The sequence below is a fragment of the Camellia sinensis genome, chromosome 15 (assembly GCF_055761805.1).
Source record: "Camellia sinensis isolate YWXY chromosome 15, ASM5576180v1, whole genome shotgun sequence".
Classification (NCBI taxonomy): Eukaryota; Viridiplantae; Streptophyta; class Magnoliopsida; order Ericales; family Theaceae; genus Camellia; species Camellia sinensis.
The window spans coordinates 116,553,407-116,574,258 of NC_138975.1; the positions used below are offsets into that span (position 1 = coordinate 116,553,407).

The 20,852-nt window shown below is 33.2% G+C and overlaps 1 long non-coding RNA gene and 1 other non-coding gene across 2 annotated transcripts in view; one reads left to right on the forward strand and one right to left on the reverse strand.

Annotated features, from left to right (window-relative positions):
* Positions 1 to 19,920, forward strand: part of LOC114294036 (uncharacterized) — a 174,069-nt gene extending 154,149 nt beyond the window's left edge. Inside the window, exons 4-9 of the transcript XR_014356343.1 lie at positions 1,062 to 1,132; positions 1,263 to 1,316; positions 11,350 to 11,492; positions 11,906 to 12,028; positions 16,932 to 17,192; positions 19,338 to 19,920. This is a non-coding gene — a transcript (uncharacterized LOC114294036). The remainder of the gene's footprint in view (positions 1 to 1,061; positions 1,133 to 1,262; positions 1,317 to 11,349; positions 11,493 to 11,905; positions 12,029 to 16,931; positions 17,193 to 19,337) is intronic.
* LOC114277446 (uncharacterized) lies at positions 3,612 to 9,269 on the reverse strand. The gene is made up of 3 exons (XR_014357251.1): positions 9,121 to 9,269; positions 6,947 to 7,109; positions 3,612 to 5,425 (listed from the first exon to the last, which is right to left on the reverse strand). It is a non-coding gene; the product is annotated as an uncharacterized LOC114277446 (long non-coding RNA).
* Positions 19,921 to 20,852: the final 932 nt, after the last annotated feature.

Sequence of the window (20,852 nt, forward strand, 5' to 3'; positions counted from 1 at the left end):
CGACAAAAAGGTAAATATGCATTCATTAGAAACCCAAATATCCAACTAATAATAAATTGGAAAGAAAATTCAAAATTTATAAAACAAAAGGATCAATGAGATTTCATTGCAAATATAGAAATAATACAAGATTTTTGTTTTTCAATTGAGCCCAACTTCTTGGTCGCTAGTTCGTTTGGTTCCCAGTTTGCAGCCAAAGACTTTCTTTAGGAGTTGGATGATGAGTATAGCTTAAACATACTTGTTATGAGGTATATGGTCATAGTCCAAACAAGCCTTTTGGCCCAAATCTTGGGTCTCAACCCAATTCCAAATGGTCTGTGTGTGTAAGCTCTTTGTTTCTTTCACCTGAATTAGATTCATGATAGTTGTCCAATATTTTTTGTAACAAAGGGAGTATGAGAGTCATTTTTGCTTTAGGGTTTATTTGGATTTGGGTCTCCTTGGTATGGGGTTTTTTGATAATATGGTTTTGGATTGTTCAACGAGTGCGGGCAATGGCAATTGACATTTCGAAATGCTGTTAATAGGTCTAAAGGTGAAAGAGAAGGTATTGATAGCTAATCAAGAATACATGTTAAATTGTGATACAATAAGAAATTGATACAATGCAAAACGTATCTCACGATTCAATCTACCAACATATGAATCCGCAATACATATATTTTTCATAACGATTCTGACAACACTACATTTCATATTTAATCGTCATGTCTTTTCTGAAATTTTCTTTTTCTTTTTCTACTTGTTTGTTCCTTTTTTCTGGAAGGCATCTATTTTTTTTGTTCCTTATTATATAGTTTAGAGAAGAATCAACTGTTCTTTTTTTGTCTTTTTCATCAATTATGGATCAGGCTAATGGGCTTATGGGTTGGAAAGATTGGTTACTCTAACCAGCATACTGGATTGTACTTTTTTTTTGGGAGACTAATTTTGGTTCCCTTTCCCCTTCCAATCTTTGGAAACTTGATCGTGAAACGCCACCTTCAAAAATGTGGTGCTTCATAATTTTTTTCCAAAATAGAGTATGATCTTGATGGTGTTCTTATTATCAACAACAGGTTTGGAGTGGAATCTGCACCTGCAATTGTATTTTTAAAAGAACATGGTGTTAAACCTGTTGTGTACCATGGTATGTCACTCTCTTTTTATTTCGTTTCATAGTATTTCTTGGTACTCTTTGTAACATAAATAATGTGTACATAGCAAGTTAACATAAATAATGTGTACATAACAAGCTAAGCAGTGCACATTTTCTGCAGGACCTGCCAACAATTCATGGTTTGTAGATATAATGGAACAGAATAAACATCAAGGTAATGCTGTTTGTTTGTACTTTATCAAGTTTTATAATCTAGGGCCTTGACACTAACAAAATTGTCCCCGTCATATTACTTGAGTGAGTGCAACCATTGTGTAAATGGCTTGTTACAGTGAGTCTAATGTGCAAGTAAACCTCATGTGATTGACAAGTGCAAACTGTTAGCTTCATGATTATTTGGAGGTTCTTGCTGTCATCAGTCTTTTTATCCACTGACTAGAGTCCTTTATGTAGTTATTTTCTTCAGCAAAAGGGGAAAAAATCTAGATTATATTTTGATATTTTTTCCTGGGAACTGTACCAATCATTTCTCTGTTCTTGAAACATTGGATCAGCTAATCTGACTATGAAGTGTTTCCTCGGTACGTGTTTTCCTATGTAGAAATCTTCCTTGATAATTTCCTTCACATGAATTGAATTGTACAGAACTTGTCAGGTTATGATTTTGTTTTCATTTGATAGGATGTTGTGTTGCAACCTTTTTTCCGTATTGTGTAAATTTATGGTAGAATATTTTGTCAAATGTGGCCCTCCTTATAAAGTAATCCTTTTTCTTTAGATTTTACGAGAGTACAAGCCTGCAGAGTATCCACCATTTTTTCCACATAGTAGAATAAATGACTCAACAATGCGTCCATTCTGCAAAGTTACTTGTGAGGGATCGTCTTATGTCTGCATTTGAGAGTTACTGGGAAACAGACTAGGTTGTGTTTATTGGTTCCAATGGGCTATGCTATTATACAAATATTATTATAGATATCCTTTAGCTGGTTTAGTTTACTTCTGCGATCTACTAAATGCTCGTAAGTTGTTCTATGTTGAGATTATGGTTATCATGGACGAGAGATTAGACAAAGCATTCTTTGTTCCCATGAAGCAAGGCATAAATACAACCTTTTTAATATATTAAACTATAAAAACATGAATGATAAACGATAAATAAAAGGAAAGAGCAAAACACAAGATAGTCTCGTCAAAATTTCCAATCTGCATTCTGACATAGGGTTGCAAAGGAGTCAGTTTTGTGTTGCTTATATCCCTTTACATATATGTAAATACCTGGCTTTTGTCAGAATATGTTAGCTTCCTTAAATAAAAAAATAATAATAATGCTACAATATACCATAAAAAAGTTTGAAAATGAATATACTAGTTAAAACAATGAGAAAGTCACAGATTTGTTAGCAGAAATATTGACATTTTTGGATTGGCTTAAAACATGTTCCCAGGGAGGGAGGGAGCACAAGTAAAAAAGGTAGAAATGTTAATGAACCTCAGTGCAAATATTAGGGTTTTTGATCCGCAATTGTGAATGTTTGAACCTTAACGTTGTGCATATTGTGTTGTATTTGAATGTAGTGGTGTTATAAAAATTTTGAGGTTGGAGTGCATGAATTAAAAAGTGGGTGATTGTTTTAGTGATTATTTAATTAATTGGAGTTTTGCGATTGTTTTAGGGAATTCCTTGTTGGTTTTTTGGATGAACTAATTTTAGGTTGAGTTTGATATATATATTTATTTTCTATTTTAAAAAAGGTGGTAGCCTTGCGCTGATAAAGATGGTTGTTATGTGCGACAAAGACTTGTAGATGCAACAGTAAGTAAAAGTGATATGATCACCATAAATGAAAACGTTAGGAGGGGAAGATCTAAATTGACATGTGATGTTGTAGTAAAAAATGATTTGAATTTATTAAATTTAATTTGTCATATAGCCTTTGAGATGTGCAAAAACGTAGAGAGGTGATGTGACTTAAAAAAGATAAAAAAAAAAAAAAAAAAATGCTATTGTAGGGGATGCCAAACAACCCCATTTGGTGACATCTTTGTTGTGGAAGGAATTTGGAGCTGGCCTGTCTAGCTCGAGATAGATAGCAGTTGATAGAGAGGTTGTTGTTAGTTGAAAAATCTAGAAATCCCCTAGATGTTGATTTGTGATTATGTATCAATTTTAAACAGAATATAACAATCCCAATCAAACAATCAAGACAAAGAAACACAGCGATTTAACGTGGAAAAAACCACAATTGGACACCTCCAACTGTGATAAAAAAACCACGGGCAACAGCCACAAGAACAATCCACTAAGAAGATTTAAAGGAATTACACAGGTATACTCTCAATTACCTAGCGAATCCACAACGCCTAATTGAACCAACCTCTATGTGCCTCTTCCAACCCCATCTTCACCACGGAATTGTCTTTCTGATGAGCCACTCTAGATTCCACCAAAGCTTCAGGCTCGAATTCTTCAGAATACACAACTGAAGAACAACACTCTCTTTTGTAGAACAAAACACAACCTTTGATGTACTCTCTTTAGAACATGAGTTGAATACTCAATAAAAACATCAAAGAAAAACTAGCAAAATCTCTCCAGATATAAACCTTAAGATCTAAAAGTAAGATCTGGAGAAGTCCCCCTAGTGTTGGGAGAAAACCAATTATTTATAGAAAACCAAAGCAATCCTAATTTCAGAAGAAAACCAACTCTTTAATCAAATCTGGAAATCTGGGATCGCGCGGTCCGCTCGAGCGCCCTTTTCCCCGCTCGAGCGGAGACTTCAAATTCTGTGATTTCATACAGGCTCCACGCTCGAGCGTCGGTTTTGCCGCTCAAGCGGTGAATCACACCATCCAGTACTTTTTCAGGCGACTGCAGAGATGCTGAGAGCTCGCAAACCCCGCTCGAGCGCCCTTTTCCCCGCTCGAGCGGACAGGCCAAAACTGGAAAAACTGGAAAAATATAATATGATCGAACAGGCAACTTTGAATGCATTTTTGCATTTTGCTTCGGGGGCGCTGCCCCTCGACCCCGCCGTGGCGCTGCCCCGGACCCGCCAAGGGGCGCTGCCCCCTGGACCCCCGCGAGCTGACCAGGCAGCTCGATCCCCGTCATAATCAGCGAAGTGGCAATCTTGAAAGCTTTATCAACACAAACTTCTCTGAAAAGCACAATTCGGGTTGGATTCGCATCTAATAAACTCATAGCCTCACTGAAATAAAAATGCGAATAAAATTACAACTCAAAGGAGTTTTGTCAAACGGGATTGCCAAGAAATAAAACCTAACATTAGTGATATGTGAGGAGGGAGAGGGATCAAATCTTTTGGGACTTTTGTGCCTTATTTTAGTCTTGTTTCACTACAACAAGTTGGGTCTTGAGTGACGAAATTTTTTTGTCTCGAAAAAACTAATTTTGTCACTATAGATATTTGTGAGGAAATATTTTCGTCACCAGTTTCGTCATTGAACGTTTGTCACTAAAAACCACCGTGACGAAAAATAATTTCGTCACCAATGAAATTAGTTAAGTGACGAAATTTTTGTCACCAATAAAACAAGATTTTGTCGCCAAAAATTCTTATTTTCGTCACCAAATAATTATTCAGTACCATATTTATAATTTTAGTTGACAAATAAATTTGTCACAAATGTTGATCATTGATGAGGAAATAATTTTGTCACAGTAAGATGTAAAGGTGACGAAATTTTTCGTCTCCAAAAGTCATACATGGGTGACGAAATATATTTCGTGACAAAAAGATGTATACGTGACAAAATTTTTGGTCACCAAACAACAAAATCAACAAAACTTTACATATATAGCTGCGATAAATTTCGTCACAAAACTTATTGTTCCATATTTTATAATTCAATTTAAATTATTATTTCACAAATATCCTGCTCATATCTCAATAGCCTTCAAATATACTAACAAATCCACTAGCTATTATACATCACTCTACAAAACAATTCAGTAACCAATTTATATTATAAATCAAAATAAATCCATCATACAAATTTAATAATAATTCATCATACAAATTTTTAGTCTCCATAGTCCATTTCTCCATGCAGATAAGTCAAACCACGAGCTGCATCTTGAGCAATTTTTAATCTTGCCATCCATGGCAGAGGAGACCTACCCGAGCCAACAGATGGTCCTCTAAGCTTTTGTTACGCATGAGCTCATACACCAAAAGCCGCTGAATCCCTCTTTCATCATCTTCTGCACAGTATCCCACTAACTTGACAAGATTTTGGTGCTTGACTACATGCAACAAGTTCATTTCATCGATCCATTCCTTGTGCCCCTGAAAACTAGAACGAAAAATAACACCCATCAGATAACCTTTAAATTTATGGAGGAGATGCTCTCAAAGATCAAACATACAATATAGCACTTTATCAATCCATAGCCAGGAAATGAGATCAGTCCCATAAGCAGAGGAACCCATCCTCTGAATCCACTTCCTGTCGGTGACATAAATGGGTCATTGTAATTATCGATTTGATAACTCTGTAACTAAGAAATAACAAAAGCCTTGAAAGCTATGAAAGATTCAATCACTGCCAACGAAACGAAATGGCAGCAATTGCCATGGGCAGGTGCACATTTTTTTTTTAAAATGAGAAGAATCAGAGTACATTTAGATTAGGCATAAAAAGCATCAATGTCGTAAAACCAAGATAACAAAAAACCCTCGTCTGGATGATAGTGCATACACTAATTCGAAGAAGCTAAATACCCGAGGGCACATTGGGAACTGAACAACTATTTGGTCACAAGCATACAGTGATCATTTAATGGGCATTGATGATTAACAGAGATACAATCAAGACGGATCGTGTCTTATCAATTAACATGTCATGAAACGCCAGAATTATGTATCCACAAAATAATTTCATTTCCATGAAACATCCAAATATGCAAATGTCCCATGGTGAAAAGTCTGATATGAAGAAAGAAATGCAGCAACACCCAAAAAGGAAAAAGAAAGCGTGGTCTCATTCAGACTTTCAAACAAATGGCACAATTTTATGGGACTGATCTCATTTCTTGGCTCAAATCCATTCAAGTTCGTAACTAAATTGACATACTTAAAAGCTTAATTTCCTAAGACTAAGTTTGAATCATGATCTTCAATTTTCTACAGCATGACAAACATAGAATTACTAAGTCTTTCACGCTAATCCATCACACTGCATCATGCATGGCGATGGATCCATGAGGTTAGCTTGGAACTGCAAAAGACAGCAGCAGCTGAGTTATCAAAGACAAGCATATCTAGATTCTAACCAATTATTTAACTAGTTCAATTTACTATGATGAGACTAACATTTTTGAAATTTTGGGAAGCAAAGCTCTGATTTGAATAGATTTTTCTGTATTTCTTTTTTCTGCATTGATGCAAGTTAGGATGCAACAGAGCATAGAGTATATTGAAATCTACACAGATGGGATCTGCATTAGCATGCAGAACAACATGGAAATTTACAATTACCAAAAAATAAAAAAGTTCGAAAGCTTTTAAGTCACAAAAACTCCAGAAATGTTCAAATGGGTACAAAGGTTTGCTGCATTTTCTCTGCTTCTTGTACTCGTGCAAGTTAGAACACAGTGGACTGTGGTCTGCCCAGATGGGATTATGCAACACGTAGAACCAAAGTACTTAATAAATAAAATCAACATTAATAATTTGGAAATTCACCAAAGTACTTAAATATTGATTGAACTGAGCATATGTTCATTGTATATGAAGATCAAAAGATTAGAATCATCATGTGACATGCACTGATGAGAAATTGTTAAATAATTGGTATGAAAGCTAGAAGAGAGACCTGATGCAAACATAGCAAGCTTCAAACAAGGTCTCCTAGTTAACTTGCTCCAAGCAAATTGAGTATATCAATTCATATTCTGAAGCCTTATTATCTGTATCTTATGTTCTCGAGTCTTGAATTGCCTACGAGCCAAATTTGAAGTCAGAAATTATAAACCATCCTGAAAGAGTAAAAAAGACACTGATAAAAAGTAAAAGCTGAAAAAACTATAACTAAATTTTGATATCATTGACTTCATCAAGCTATCTCGGAGAATAATTTTGAGGATTACACAAAAACAAATATCTTCCATACACATAACAATTGCTCTTCCTGTAGTATATTTTGTCTTCCAGCCACCCAGTTTCGGAAGCAATTCACTGAATAATTTTTTAAGAACGATGAGATAACCCTCTCCACAAAAATTATACCATCTCAAATTGTTCAAATCCCTGCATGGAATAACGCATTAGAAATATTCTGGAAATAAATTCTAAACCAATGATTCAAGGTATCGTTGGCCTAAAGTATAGTATAACATTTCTAAAAACTTCTAGTTGTTGAATGCCATCCAATCATGTACATAATTTATCATTAATATTGAGGATGTAAAACTAGTAATATTTTATACTAATTCTTGTCACAGGGATGGCCACCTAACATCTATGAAATGCATGCATTCTTCCAAATTTTTTTTTTTTTCAAAGTTAAACCCAACAAAAGAAAATTTTCATTCAAGATTTGTGGAAGGTCCGTGAGTTTGAAACCAGAAAGAGGGAAGAGGGACTGATTCAAATAAAACAAGTAGAGAGAGAAATTTATCACACAGTAGCCCAAAAGCGGACTCAAACACAATTACCCAGAGAAAAAAAAAAAAAAAACCACCTTTCTCAAGGAATCCCCACCATCTCATTTAATAACGGTTAAGCTAAACAATTATTGACAACATTGATGCAAAGAACAGTGACCGATTTCTCATAAACAGTACTGCTATGATAACTGTGGACAGTGACTGTTGAAGAATTCAGCAAGTGACATAGTGAAACAAAAGACCATCAACAACATATCTCCCCACTCACTAATAAACTAAACAAGAGCTCTGTTTGGTGTCCATGGTCTAGACTCTTAAAATACCAAATCAATCTTATCCCTTGTCAATTTGGTTTCCACTTGGACAGTATACCCTGAGCACTAGTACCAAGTTAAGACAACCCACTACACTAGTTTACCATTTCTATATACTGTTGGAAGCTATCAGCAGCTAATTTTGTTGCATTTTCCTTCATGGTAAACAGTTAGTACTTCAAATGTGTATGCATATAACAGGAAACAGGGATGCATTTCCATTATGTTAGAGAAATCAAGATTTTCCAAACATCTGAAATTTTTTCTAATAAGTTCAAGAATTTAAGAACAATTTTGTAACATTTTATCATACTTGAAAATCCTTTTTAGATCTTATTCAGATCATGAACATGATTTCAAGGGTACAAGACAAACTAGAGAAATTTTATAAAGAAAACTTTGATCATGCAGGATCCACTGACCTGTAATCAAGAAGAGATTCGATGAGATAAATGACCTTTGAAGGCTTGTATGTATGAGATAAAAATCACAGGCATTGGGTGTTCTTGCCTGCAAATGAGATGGCCAATCTGCATGTTTAACAAACCAATCGAAAACTCGGTGTATACTCCATTTATGAATCTATCAAACATCCTACTATCCCCTAAATTCTGCTTAAATGCATATATGCATTAATCACCTATGGAATTAATTGATTTGGTTTCATCCTCTGAAGTACATGAAGTGAAAATGAAATAGACAAACATTAGGAGCAGTTAAATAGAACTACAATTTTAGTAATGAGAAAAAATCATTGTTAAATTAGTATTGGAGTTAATATTAAGAATCGAAAGAAAATTTTGTATAATTAAAACTACAATCCATTTCGTTTGTTCAATATATCTTCAACTTGAAATTCAAAAACCCTAAATCATTTCATAGAATAAATCATCTCATCCATCACACCAATAACTAGTTCAAAAAACCCTAAATCTAGAACAAAAATCAAAACTAATGTACTCATTTCACAAAAATAAAAATCCTACAACATCAACAACAACCAAAAAAAAAAACCGTAGCTCTAGAGTGAAATAGGAAAATAAAGGAAGAGAGAGAGAGAGAGAGACCTGAACGTCGATGGGAGCCGAGGAGAGGGTGAGCTACGATGAGTGACCGACGGCGAGCAATGCTGACTGACCGCCGATGAGCGACTATGAGAGAGAGGGGGGGGAGCAAGACTGGTGTTTGGTCACTCTGTTTGGTGTATGTACCTATGTATACAGATAAATTAAAAAATAATAATACTGAAATTAAACTAAACTCAAATTGGGATATCACATAAATTAAAAAATAATAATACTGAAATTAAACTAAACTCAAATTGGGCGGTAATATTCAGAGTGAAAATCGAGTTAATTGAAATTATAGAGATTAAAATTCAAAAAAATTTATTATTGCATAGGAGAACAATTTGAAATTTTATCTTTTGTTTTAAGTCATATAAAGTCGTTGATCAATTTTATACATGTGACAAGCATAGTTAAAAAACATGTTATATGCAGTTTAATTTATTTGTTTTTATTGTTTTGTGCATTTTAAAAATTTTGAAAATATATTTGCAGTTTTGTTTTTTCAAAAAATGTTATTAGATAGCTTGGAAAGTTTTTGGCTTAGTGACATTTCTCAAAATGTTATAAAATATTTGTTTATGACACTTTTCACCTAATGCCATAAAAAGTAACTTGCACCCACCTAGTTTAATGACATCTGTTGATAAATGTCACTAAAACAATTTCTTGTGTCACATAAAATTGATGTGACATTTTTTATTGAAATGCCACTAGAGCCTTATATGTTTACAATTCTGTAGCATTTTTCTAAAATATGTCACAAAATATTATTTTTGTGACATTTTTTAAAAGCATGTCACTAGTGCAGTGCCACTAAAGTGTGTTTTTGTTGTAGTGTATATTTTTCATCAAATAGTTTCAAAATATTTAAAATCAAATTTTTCAAAAAAAAAATATTTAAAATTATTAGTGATGAAAATATATTCCTTACTAATAATTTTATAATTTGTGACAAATTTTTTTCTCACCAAAAGTCTCAAAATTTTGGCCCCATCCAAAAAAATTAAAGAGAAAACCTTTGGTGACGAAATTTAGTTTTTCCTCACCTAAAATGAAGTATTTATTGACGAAAATGAAGTATTTATTGACGAAAATAAATTTCGTCACTTATTATTTTTACTTTTTTATTATGTGACAAAATTTTATAATTCGTCATAGATTATTTTTATTTAGTGACGAAATTTATTTTCTTCACTACTTTTTGTCACTATAGGTTACTTAGAAAACTAATTAACTTGTGTTTTGTTTTGAGAGAGAGAGAGACACAGAGGGAGAGGAAAATTGATAAACAAAAAGGGGGGGAGGAGTTAGTAGTATATTTTTTTTCATTACTGCCCAATATGTCAAAATTTTCCCTCTAAAATTAGTGACAAAATAATTTCTTCACTAAAAAGTCTCAAAATATTAAAAATTATTAATGACAAAAATATATTTCTCACCAAATGGTCTTAAAATATTTAAAATCAGGGTTCTCAAAAAATATATATATATAAAATTATTGGTGACGAAAAGATATTCCTCACTAATAATTTTAGAATTGGTGACAAGTTTTTTTCTCACCAAAAGTCTTAAAATTTTGGTGCCACAAAAAAAAATTAGCGGGAAAACCTTCGATGACGAAACTTAATTTTTCCTCACCTAAAAAGAAGTATTTGTTGACGAAAATAAATTTCGTCACCTATTATTTTTATTTTTTTCTTATATGTGACAAAATTTTATAATTCGTCACGGATTATTCTTATTTAGTGACGAAATTTATTTTCTTCACTACTTTTCGTCATCATAGGTTACTTTTGTTGTAGTGTTTGATGTGGCTTGGGTCTTCCTTTCAAATGTTTGGGGCCTTTTGCTTTCTTGGAGGGTAGCCAGAGTTGAAAAGAGAAAAAAGAGGCAATTGGCAGCTAGGACCTCCCATTTTATTTTGGAGCATCTGGATGGAGCTTAATAGAAGAAGTTTTGATGGTGTTAAGAGTCTTAAGGCTTTCATTTTTGTTTTAAAGAGTAGAATTCTAACCATCTTCTACAATTGGATCTTGAGGGGTGTTGAGCCTTCATTGAATCCTTTTTTGAATTTTTTTGACAATTTTGAATATATTGATGGATAGGAGTTGTTTTTTATTGGGATATATTTACATATACATGTATAACACAAACCTGATTATGCATTCTAAGATTTTGTGAAACTAACTGTAATACATTGGTTTATTCTCCGTTCCTTATTTTTAGAGCTTCCACAATTGAGAAGTGTGACGTCCATGGAGCTGGGTTGTGATGCCCGTGGCTATTCTCGTGCTGGAAATGAAACGGCAATTTGGTACTGTGTTATTCTAGCAGGAAGATCAAGCCCAGAACTCAACAAAATGCGTGCAGTGAGTTTGTTTGCCCTGCTTGTTATGTTAAATTAAATCCCCACTTGGTAGTTATTTCCTAGAAATGATTTAGCTACTTCGTTGGGAAATCATTGTCTAGTGATGCCAGCTGATTTTTCTAAACTTTGAAGACAAATCTTCATAAATTAAAATAGACAACTACCTAAGAAAGAATAGAAAAGGTAACTTGAGGAAAATAGTAGAGAAAGTGGTTAGAAAGAAAAACACAGAATGTGAAAGAACTTTATTTGTTGAATCCTGGCAAAGACCCTGATGTTCATTTGAAGTTATGACACACAAAGTGTACTCATTCAAAATTTGATGTTGAATATAACAGAAAGATTCATGTATGCATGCCCAAATGCTAGTATATTCTTCTAGTTTACTAAATGGAGTACATTACTATGATAAAGACTCTGCACAGGATCCTAGAAGCACTGTCCACAGTTGATAACGATCAGCTGTCGTCACTAGCAGCTGTTGCACTGAAGGAAAAGCGGTTGACATTTACCTGGCTTGATGGGGAAGCCCAACAAGTAAGTGTCATCTTTTGTTTGTCTGGCATGCCAATGTTTTCCAAGTTTAGTTGTAGTTGAATTCACATTTGTAGTAGTGAATGGATTAATTAATTTGAGGGTCATGTATGTGATGCTGTATGTATGGTACTTGGTAGCAATTTATTCTGAAATTTATTCTCTTTGTCAAACTTAGTTGGGATCACTATTGGCATTGGAAGATTTTGCCAAAGTGCCAGTATCTTAATCCAAATGGTGGCCTAAGTTGGAAAAGGTGGTCAGTGATTATTGCTGTCATAAATTCTGACAGTGTTATACTGCCATAAAATGATGTGAAATTATTTACATTACAAATCATTCAATCTAATAGCAGGATAAATTCTGAAACATTAAATGCTAAAACCACATGTGACCTTTGGCCTGAAAATCAAGGGTATCAAAAAACATCGTCACAACTTCCTTATGCGCTATACTCTCGTGCCGTAAGTAGCTGAGAATTTCTACTTGAAACTTTTGGAAATGTCCAAGAGTCTGATTGCATTCATAAACCTTTTGACATCTGAATATGGTTTTTCGAGAAGATTATAGAGGCCTGTCACTGATTTGGAATTTTAGGATGTAATTCTCATTGTTATGGCTCTTCTTTTCCTTTCGTTAAAAAAAAAAAAAATTCTGGTACTTTTTAATAATCTTTCAAAATATGTGTTATTAATCTTAAAAAGTTATTGTATGATTTGAGCCACAAATCCTACAATATGTCATGTTTATACAAATATATTGTGTATTTAAAAGATGTATTGAGGCTAGCTTCGAGGCGAGGCTAAGGTAAAATGCATTGTGTTTTTTTTTATTTTTTTTGGGCGAAACTCTCCAAAGACTTGCACATCACAGTTTGAGGTGTGCAACACATTTGCACCTTGTACTCCTTTTGCACATAAATATGAGGAGCTGTGTTACATGGACTCTTCTATTTTCCCCACAGTACCCGTGTCCATTGGATATGACATTGGTAAGGGTGTGAGATATGTGTCCGATACTTGTACCCAATTTAGGCACTCAGATGCTTTAATTTGTGACAATACATGAAGAAGAAGAAGAAACTCACATTTGTTAGTAAAGTAATATTTTTAGCCTCTCACGTGATTTAGATATAGAAATTTCATATTTTTCCTATATCTTATTTAATTTATAGTATATTTCTACATAATTTACCACATCTCATCCGAGAATATTATATAAAATATAATATATATGTGCATATAACGTGTTCCAGTACCTATATCTAATTTTGGATATGTATCCCAAGATTTAAATTTATGAAGGTCTGACACTTGGATATACACCTGTACCCGATACTCGTACCTCAATCCCATGTAACAATACGTATTTGGAGAGCTTGTCTTGGGTTGTTGTTAAGCTTATTATGTGTGTGTTTGGGAAGTGGGTTTTTTTTGTAGGTTTTTGTAGTTGTAGGATATTATTGGAGAAATTTTATTTTGTGTTTGGGAAGATATTTGCGTTTTTTTGTAATTGGATGATGTTTGTGAGAGAAAAAGTGAAATGATTATGGGGTTTGATGTGATATTTTGTTTAGATTGGTTTTTTTTGGTTTTGTAACTAATTTGTCTTTTAGTGAAAAAAAAAACAAAAAAAACCAAAACACAAACTTCCCAAACACCGCCTATAATACCTAGTTTTTATTTTTTATTATTTTCTAATACCTAGTTTGTATTTAAACATAAAAAATAAGAACATCTTCTTTAGCCATCATATTCCAAGGAAAAAACCAAGAAAAGTATGAAGCAAAGACTCAAGTAAGAAGTTCAATAGCTGAAACTAAGAATGTCAAGTTCATTTTTGATGAGGGCAAGTTTCCTATTCTGTAATGAAATGTTCAATGCCTTGAGGAGAAAAGTATTTATAAATTTATATTTAATTTTGAATAAAATTAAAATTAATGTATACTAATTGGGCGTTGTTTTTTTATTTAGTTTTAAATAACTTTTTCTTACTAAATATAAAAATTTGAAATTTGAAATGCATGTGTTGATGCCTTGAGACTTGCGCATTCACATTTAAAGCCTTTGGTATATACATATTTAGCCATGGCCTGTCTAGTGCAAAGCATGTACACACCAATTGTTTTCCATGTGAGACATGTCCAATTAAAAGTATTCATCATTCATTGTTATCCTATTTGAGTTCAAAACCAACTTTTGGAACTCAAAATTGTTTTGTTTTTTGTCTTTAGCAATTTTTTTTCTTCATATATTAGTTTTTATTTTTTATTTTTTTTAGATCTCCCTAATTAGATGCACTTAAAATTTAAAATATTTGAAAAAAAATCTGAAAAATGTTAAAAGACAATTTCATATTTTTTTTATAAATGTTTTATTTTTTAAGTGCATCTAGATTAGGTGCATCTAAAAAGTAAAAAATTAAAATAAAATAAAATATGAAAAAAGTTCACTAAAGACCCCCCCCCCCCCCCCAAATTTCTTTTTTAGAAAAAGAAAAGACTCAAAAGCTATTCATAAATTAAACCAAAAAATCTGAAAGTTTTTTATTATGCTTCTTGGTCATTTTAAAAACTTTGGAGGTTATCTTTGACAAAAAAATTGTACTTTTGTTGGTTGATTCTATTCTGTGGATCGAGCTATATGTACAGGGAAATGTGATTCATCTCAAAGAATGAAATACAAAGAACTGTAGGAAGTACATTGAATGAATTTCTATAATCAAGCCATATGTACAAAGAATGTGATTCCTCTTCAGCTATACAAATAATACTATTCTGTAGGTCAAGCTATGCAGTGTAAGAAACAAAATGTGATTCCTCTCACAGAAGGTGTTATATAATTAAAATAAACTAAAGTTCACCAGGTTGCGTATATGAGGCATGTATTGCAAAGGTGAAAATTATTCATAAACTCCAATAGCAATTGTGTAAGACGTCATTGCAGCTGCATGGTACATATGATTAGAGGTTGTTTGCTTCTGCTTTATTCAGTTGAAGGAATGATCTTTCCATCTCTCCACTGTTATTCCTAGAACCATTTGTAGGTTTTTTTTCTTTTTTATGTAGTAGTATGTGTGCTTACTATTATGGATTATAATATTTTAATTAATAATGGTCATGATGGACTAGTCTACGCTGAAACATTTAACAAATGATCTTTTGCAACTGTATTAGTCACTAAATTTCTCTTCTTCTCCAGCGATATTGTTTTTTCCACACTCAAATAGAGAACAGCTATGAAACATGTGGACCTAGGAGGGATATAACAAATATACCAGAGTTAATTATTGTACACACAAAAGGAATGCTACAGAAGATAGTATTAAATGAGGAAAAAAAACCAAAAAACATGTTGGAGGCATTTCTGAATGACGATGTGGATCCTGCATCACAACTTGTTGCGAGGTACAATAGTTCCGAAGAAAGTTTAGAGGTTTGGCCTTCTATCTGTTGTGAGATGGATTTTACATGGTTTAATTATTGATATATATTTCACTCTGTATTGAGCAGTTAACGCAAATGCAACATTCTTTGTGATTTAGTGTACCTTTTCACGTTGAGTTTATATTTATTTGGTTGGCAGATCATCAAGTGGATCTCTCAAATAATTGAAGATGGTGACTCTAGGGAGCTCCCCTTTTTGTAAGTTACCATAGACAAACTTTTTTTAGAATTAAGCTTCCTTTTGGTGCTTGAATGGATGAATTTGTGCATTTTGCTGAGGGGTTTAATTACCTTCACTCCATTATTGATACCTAAGAAGCACGAACATGTGACATGACATTGACACACCGATACACCGACATGTAAATTTTCAAAAAATATAGGAGACGACACGTTGAGGACTTCTGCAAAATATATAATTTATTCATGTATTTATCAAATATATGTCATATATAAGGATAAATAATTATTATGTCTTATATATAAATATTTAAGTAAAATATATTCATTTTTGAAGTATAAAGGAGGAGAATAGGTATAAATTTACTTAATTTTTGTTGTATCATTGGATTCCAAGTTATTTATTCAAACTCGTAATATGTTTCATGTATAAGTGTTGGAAAGTGTCCAGCTATGAAGCACGGGTACTCCGAAAATATTGCCATACTCATAACGGGTACTGGTACGCGTACCATTAGGGTTGCACACGTATCGGGTACATGAAATACGTACCGGGTAGTTTTTATACATTTTTTAGCAGGTGGGTACTTCGTAGGTACGTGATGGGTGCATCGGGGGTACACCAAGCTATGGGACATTGATAGTGATACATTTAATTTATTAGAGATTTATGATTTACTTGAAATTGCAAATCTTTTACTTGATGTGTCAAAGATGAAAGATGTATTGTTCAATAATGACGTTGATGTAAGTGAGAATTGATTTTTCAACTTTCCAAATTTTTCTAGTTTGCTTTTGGAATGAAACTTAGTTTTTGTAATTTTTCCTATTTAATGGCGTTAAAATAGCAATATGGACTTTGCTTTGATATTGGTATTGTTGAACTGTGAATTCTCTTTTGGTTTTGTAATTTTCGTTTTAATTTTAGTATTGAACTTTGATTTGTAGATTGAATCTCAAATAATAAACTATGAAAAATAAAAAATTTATTGACGTACCACAACCGTACCCCAACCATACCCATATCCTTTTTTTTTTTGGAAAGGTTTTGCCGTATTAGCGTACTCGTACCAGTATCCATACTCACACTAGTGCTACATAGGTATTCGACGAGTGTCGGACACGGCACATTACGTTCTTAGAAGTGTCTATGCTTCTTAGATTGATACTCATTAAACTTTGTGGTTTTTTTAAGGATGTATACACTCTGGAGCTTAGAGTTGCATCTCTTTCATACAAGATGTTGCCGCCTTAAACCTTTTCTGTTTTGTCTCATTGCAGAGAGCAAAAACTCCTGCACTTGTTCCCGAAGATGCAGATCCTATTTGGTCAGTAGGTGCCAAAACCATTCTATCCAAAGGGACAGGAATGAAACAGAGAATTGGTAGCATCATGAATGGAGTCCACAATCGCCTGGGATATCCAAGGATTGGCTCAGTCTTGCTCTTGGGAACATTGATGTCTTTTGGTGGCATCTGGCTGCGAAGGAGCCAATCAACTCATCCAAGTCAATCAAATAATCAAACTCAACCGAGCAAAAAAGTAAGTCATGGCAGATTGTGCTCCTGGGAGCATTGTTATTGTTATTGTTTGTTCAGCTGTTATCTTCATCTCCAATCCAATGTATTTCATTGATATTCTTCTAACTCATGATTAGTCCTTTCTTTTATTTCCCTTTTCTACTTTTCAGCATCATTGTTTTCCTTCTAATTATTTTTTATTTATGTGATGTTTTGGCTGCATAATATTTTACTTGATTAATTTAGTAACTTATATTAATATTCTATTGGGATTGGTCCACCCATGTGATACATGTAGTCCCATACATTTGTTAGATTAGTTTAAGCATGTATTTGGGTTAGGATAGTAGAGTCTGAATCTATTGGGAAACCCAATGTGTAGGTTTTGGTTACCTAATTTTATGGAACTAGGTTTTTTGTGGATAGACTATTATAAATAGTCACGGGGACTATGTTTTGGTGAGATTAAGAGGAGGATAAAATAGCGATGTAAGGGGTGACAAAAAATACCGACAAGGCACTAGAGTGATCAATGGCTCACCTACTCTTGAGCATGGGATTCTAGTAGTGATATGGGTTTTGAGCGTGTTAACCATCTCACATGTATTATCTATTTTTTATTCATAGTTGAATCTCTCTCCCGTGGATGTTGGCTATTGGTGCCAAACCACAAAATCTATGTCTAATTGTTTTTCTCTTTGGTGTGTGCGTTGTGTGCTTCCGTTCACATTGGTGGGATGTGGTATAAATCCCATTCACAACATATTCTTCAAAGTTTCCCTTCATTTAGTTCAAATGCATTCACATATACCTTGTGGGTAGCAGCCTTTTTTGTTTTGTTTTTTTATTTTATTTTATTTTCTTGACGGCCATGTTATTGCCTATTCATTGTCATTTTATTTCTGGCCCTAACAGATTATTGTACTGAGTGATAGCTTTGAGCATATCTCTGAATCATCTCATTGAACAATTCACATTTTCCAGCTTTGCAATTTCTAGACTTGTCACTCATTGAAAAAGCAACACCCCACCCCACCCCACCCCACCCCAAACCCACAGACACCTAAAAAAAAAAAAAAAAAAAAAAAAAAAAAAAAAAAAAAAAACACCCTAAAGAAGGATTTTTCTGTCTCCCTCCCCACGAATCATTCTTGTATGATTGTTCCTTCGCTGGGAATCTATTGCTTGCTAGTTGAACTTGTTTCCCTCACCACCAATCATTCCTGTATTATTGTGCTCCTTCATTGATATTCTCTAATAATTTTCTTCAACAGTCATCCCCCACCATTTTTCAAAGACATTGATTCATTTGGAAAAGGAAATTGTGTTTCACTTTGTGTTGAACTACCTGGAGGCTGCTGGTGTTATGTGTTATATAGTTCCCAACCTCGAAATCTGAATAATTTTTAGCACCACTGCCAACATGTCTCCTTTTGGCACCTCTTACTACTAATTACTGAAGTTTTTAAGGCAAATGCGTAATGTGAGGCATTTTTTTCCCTCGTGAGGAGAGGCGTAAACCTCAAGGCGTTTGAGGCATTAGAATTTTGAATTTTATATCAAAATAGTAAACAAATATTAAAAATTAAATATGATGTAAATACTTTTCTCCTTAACGCGTCAAAAAATTTCATTGTAGAGATGGAAGCTTGCCCTCATCAAAGGTAAATCGGAATTTTTAGCTTAAGTTATCGAGCTTTTCACTTAGTAGTAAAAATTTCCTTCTTAGTTGACGTTTCTTACTCAAAAATGCGGTTCTCCACTCCCAAGGAAGAAACCTGTAAGAAACTCGCTTCCATTGAGGAAGAAACTCACACCCATTGGGGAAGAACCACACACAACTGAAATAGAACCCTTTTCAAACATACAAAGCTCATAGAAACGAAAGAAAAACAATTCAAATCTATTTTGCGACTTTTTATTTATACTTGGAAAAGACAATTTACAGTTGATATCAATCTCCAATATTAATTCCTATTTTAACACATAATTACAACTAACAAACATAAATATCAGTGATCTTAATTTTGCTATGCATACATGCTGCCCAATTCACTGCAGTGGGACTTGCATAAGCATTTTGTACGTTAAACAGTATTTGTTTTATGCATTTTTATTTTCCTCTGCTTTCTATATGTTTGCTCAATCACCATATGAAAATTTCCAGGATGATGAAGATAGACCAAATCAGAGACGCAAGAAGAGAGCGGTGTCAAACCAAGATTGTCCTCCTTCCATCACTGACACGGAACCAAGAGATGCTTACCAGATGCCACTATCAGATTCTGACTCCGAGTAATAGATGGTGTTCAAAGGAATCGAGGTTTGACATTAAGCAAATGAAGCACATGGGGTTCTCGAAGTAAAGATCAGAGTTCTATCACCGTTGTGATTATACTGATTTGCTCACAGGTGTAACAAGTAACTAGCAAATGGCTGCCCAACATATGTACATTGATCATTTAGATATTATACCATGAATTTTGGGAACCTGTTTGAATTGATAGTTTGTCCGTTTTTGTCTGTTTTAGTCTCAATGTGTGACTGAATCATAACTTTGTGATAATTTTCGATTATGTTACCTTCAGGAGCTGCTTTACCTTTCTTATCTGGAAAAGGAAGCACATATGTGATGGTATCACTAAGTTGTAAAATTTTAGTGAAAAATTCTCACGAAGATTATGAGGAGATATGTAAAATTTTAGAAGGTTAATTCCTATAAAAGAAAATTTTCAGCAAGTTCAGAATAATATGTTGTTCAAAACTTTTGAGGTTAATTTCATATTCCTCCCTGAGATTTGGCAAGATGATATCCAGCTCCCAAAAGTTTCTGAGTAGGAAGGGTTGGACATGGGTGTTTCCATTGAGTCTTGTTAAAATATTAAGGCAATGTTTAGATCATAGAATTGAAAAGGGAAAGAGAAAAAGGTGGATGAAAATAAGTGAAATGTAGTTATATTTCATGTACATTGTATCGAGTTTTTCATTGTCTTTTCTAAATACCACTTAAGTTTATGATCCAAATACAGTTTAAAAAAATAAATATCCTCCTTTCATGATCTTAACCAAAATGTCCACACATAACAAATTGTTTACATTTGAAATTTTGATTTACTACGTTCAATTGAGTGCTAATTTATTTGTTAGAAGGGTCATATGGCATATGTATTGCATGTGCATTGGTAATTCAAAAAAATATAAAAATTTTCGTTTAGTTCTTTAATGATACTCTTTATAAAACCCAAATTAATGAGCATTGGATGAAATAAAACAAAAAAGAAAAAAAAAAAACAAACATAACAAAAGTTTGTACTTGATAGTGAGCGTGATGCCTCTTTTTATCGCAATTTTTTTAGCAACCAATGCTAATTTTGCATTTTGTCCCTCTAGTTTAAAATTTTCTATTTCATGTCAATAGACAGTGAAATTTCTTTCTAATCTACAAACAATGAAATATGGTTTTTCATTTTGTAGCACTTAATTCTGGATTTTTAATTTTTAATATGAAATTTCTCTATTCATAGATAATAAAAATTTCATTGTTCGAAAATAAATAACATTTTCTTTAATATTGCATATTCAATACGAACTCTTACTAAATGAATTTTGATGAGAGTATTCCAAAAATTACTTTCAAAAAATAAAATTTTGAATAAAAAATTAGTATTTAAAAGTTAAAAAA